This window comes from Chrysochloris asiatica, unplaced genomic scaffold (genome assembly GCF_000296735.1).
Source record: "Chrysochloris asiatica unplaced genomic scaffold, ChrAsi1.0 scaffold00513, whole genome shotgun sequence".
In the NCBI taxonomy this organism is placed as follows: domain Eukaryota; kingdom Metazoa; phylum Chordata; class Mammalia; order Afrosoricida; family Chrysochloridae; genus Chrysochloris; species Chrysochloris asiatica.
The window spans coordinates 328,897-332,752 of record NW_006409031.1 but is presented as its reverse complement, the minus strand read 5'-3'; positions in this window follow the sequence as shown (position 1 = coordinate 332,752).

Sequence of the window (3,856 nt, the reverse complement as noted above, 5' to 3'; positions counted from 1 at the left end):
TTTCACTATATCATAGCTAATAGTAAATGTTCCACTATGTCAAGAGTTGTCAAGTATGTAGATTGACTGGAATTCTCCTGCACTACTAGTAAGTGTGCAAAATGATAGAAAATCCTGTTTGAAAGTAGTTAAATAATTGCTAAAATGTTAAACATATATCTACCCTATTATCCAGACCCACAAAGTTGGCAGTTCAAACCTACCAGCTGATACTAGGAAACCATATAGAGGGTTGCTATGAGTCAGGACCACCACTCACTGTCAGTTTGTCATACTGTGGTAACTTGTAAGTTGCTGTGATTATGAAAGCTCTGACATGGGTATTTTAAAATACACATAGTCACTGTAGCAAAAGAAAATGGACAATATGTTGCCATTTCAAGAGGTACCATATGATGAAGAGTTAATGATACTGAAGAAAGAAGTCCAAGGTACATTGAAGGCATAGACAATGAACAAGACACTGGAAATTGAAGAAATACAAATGGAAATATTTCAACAAAATGATGCAGCACTAGAGGCACTCACTGATCTAGATCAAGAAATTTGGAAGACAAATACCTGGCCAACTGACTATAAGAGATCCATATTTGTGCCCATTCCAAAGAGAGGTGACCCAACAGATTACAGAAACCATCAGACAATACCATTAATATTGCATGCAAATAAAATTTTGCTAACAATAACACCAAAATGGTTGCAACCATGCATTGACAGAGAACTTCCAGAAGTTCAAGCCAGATGCAGAAGTGAGCATGTAATGAGGGATATCATTGGGGATTTCAGATGGAACCTAGCTGAAAGCAGAAATTACCAGAAAGATGGTTACCTTGATTTATTGACTACTCAAAGGTTTTTAATTGTGTGGATCATGACAAATTATGGACAACACTGTGGAGAATAAGTATTCCAGAACACTTAATTGTGGTCATGAAGAACCTATACATAGACCGAGAGTCAGTTGTTCAAAGGGAACACCAAATGGTTTAGAATTAGGAAAGGTGTGTGCCAGGGTTATATTCTTTCACCATAATTATTAAATGTGTATGCTGAACAAATGATGTGTACGCTGATCTGAGAAGCTGGATTATATGAAGAAAAATGTGGCATCAGAATTGGAAGAAAACTCATTAACAGCCTTCAATATACAGATTATATAACCTTGCTTGCTAAAAGCAAAGAGGTCTTAAACTACTTACTGATGAAGAGCAAAGACCACAGCCTTTGATATGGGTTGTACCTCAAAGTAAAGGAAACAAAAATCCTCACCATTGGACCAATAAACAGCATCCATATAAATAGAGGAAAGGCTGATTTTGTTAAACACTTCATTTTGCCCATATCAGCCATCAACACTCATGGAAGTAGCATTCAAGAAATCAAATGATGTATTTCTTTAGGCAAAGCTGCTGCACAAGACCTCTTTAAAGTGTTGAATAGCAAGGATGTCAGTGTGAGGACTAAGGTGCACCTTACCCAAGCCATGTTATTTTCAGTAACCTCATATGCATATGAAAGTTGGACAGTGAATAATTGAGACTGTAGAATAATTGATGCATATTAGTTACAGTGCTGGAAGATAATATTAAAATTTCCATGAACTGCCAAATGAATAAACCTATCTGTGTTGGAAGACGTAGTCAGAATACTCCTTGGATGCCAGGATGGCCAGACTTCATCTCTCATAACTCAGACATATTATCAGGAGGCACCAATCCCTGGTGAAAGGATATCATGTTTGGTAAAGTGGAGGGTCAGAAAAAAGTAGGAAAACCCCAAATGAGATGGGTTGGCACAGTGGCAGCATCAATGGGCTCAGACGTAACAATGATTGTAAGGTTAGTGCAGGACAGGGCAGTGTTTCCTTATGTTGTGCATATGGTCATTATGACTCAGTACCGACTCGATAGCACCTAATAACAAATCAGAGTTCAACTCTACAGCACTTAACAACAACAAAAAAACTTATTATCCAGTCATTCTACTCTTCTTAAATTTTCACCTTGGGTTGAGGGACAGTATAGGGAGGAGGCTGTGTCTACCAAGATTTGTACCCAGATGTTCATAGCAAGTTTGTTTCTAACAGACCCAAATAATAAACAGCTCACATATTTATTATCAACATTTGAATGTATAAGGAAATTGCTCTGTATACATACAAAGCAATACTGTTGTTGTTAAGTGCCCTGGAGTCAATTCTGACTTATAGAGACCCTGTATAGGGTTCCAAAGAGCATCTGGTGGGTTTGAACTTTTGACCTTGTGGTCAGCAGTCAAATGCTTATCTTACAATGCCACACCAGAACTCCTATTCAGCAATAAAAATAATAGAAACTGTTGCTAAGAACAACCACATGGATAGATCTAAAAATATCTATCCTAAGTCAAGAAGTCAGAACATACAGAACACATACTACATGATTTATTTATTTATTTGTTTATTTATTTATTTATTTATACTAAATAGAAAATGAAAACCAATATATAGTGGAATTGTCTTAGTATGGCACTGTAACATAAACATTAGACTGTTAACAAAAGACAGTCAGTTCATATCCACAAGTCACTCCATGGAAAACTCTATTCAGGGTTACTACGATTCAAAAACATTTCCTCAGCAATTAATACCAGCAACAATATATAGTGGCAGAAAGTAGAGCAGTGGTTGCTTTGTGAATAGTGTATAAAAATTGTTTGTTGTTAGATATTGACATCAAGTCAGTTCCAACCCATAGTGACCCTATGAACAACAGAACAAAATACTGCTTGGTCCTGAGCCATTCTCACAATTATTGTTACTGCCACTGTGTCTTTCAGTCTCATTGGGATCATCCTCTTTTTCACTGACCTTCCCTTTTCCAAGCATGATTCCCCTCTCCTGAGCCTTTCCTGACATGTCCAATGTATGGGAGATGAAATATCACTGTCATCACTTCCAAGGAGCATTCAGGCTGTACTTCATCCAAGACAGACTTGTTTGTTTTTTTGTCAGGTCATGGTACTTTAATATTCTCTGTCAGTATCATAATTCAAATACATTGATTTTTCTAAAGTCTTCTTTATTAATTGTTCAACTTTCACATGCATATAAGGCTTTTAAAAATAACATGACTTGGGTCAGGTGCACCTTAGTCCTCAAACTGACATGTTTGCTCTTTAACACATTAAAGAGGTCTTGTGCAACAGATTTGCCTAATGAAATACATTGTTTCTTGACTGCTGCTTTCATGAATGCTGATTGTGGATCTAAGCAAAATAAAGTCTTTGACAACTTCAATCTTTTCTCCATTTATCATGATGTCATTTATTGACCTAGTTGGATATAGATAGGGTAAGAGGAAAGAATTGCAAAGGAAAGTCAGAGTAAACTTTCTAAGACAATGGATAGGTTCATTCTTTTGATAGTAGTAATAGTTTTATAGTTGTGTACATATATAACAACTCATCATCATGTACACTTCAAATATTTACATTTACTGTGTGTTAATTCTACCTCAATAAATCTGCTAAAAGTATCATCTGTAATGATAAAAATCCAGAAACGATTTTAATATCAACTGGTAGCAGATTGTTTGAAATAGCATGATAAAGGAACATATACTGGAATGTTGGTCAATAATTAAGAAAGATGTATTAACATCAAATAATGTTAGTAATATATCATTAAGCTAAAATCACTGTTGGCTAATGCTGCCCCTTTTGGTAGCATAATAACATGAATGCATGTTTTAAAATTTTTATAGAGATTAAACTCCAAATATAGTTATTATTTGGGTGCAAGGGTGCTGAATAGATTTTAAATATTTTTCTACATTTTTCATTCTACTAAAATAAATACTAATAAAACTGTTTCACA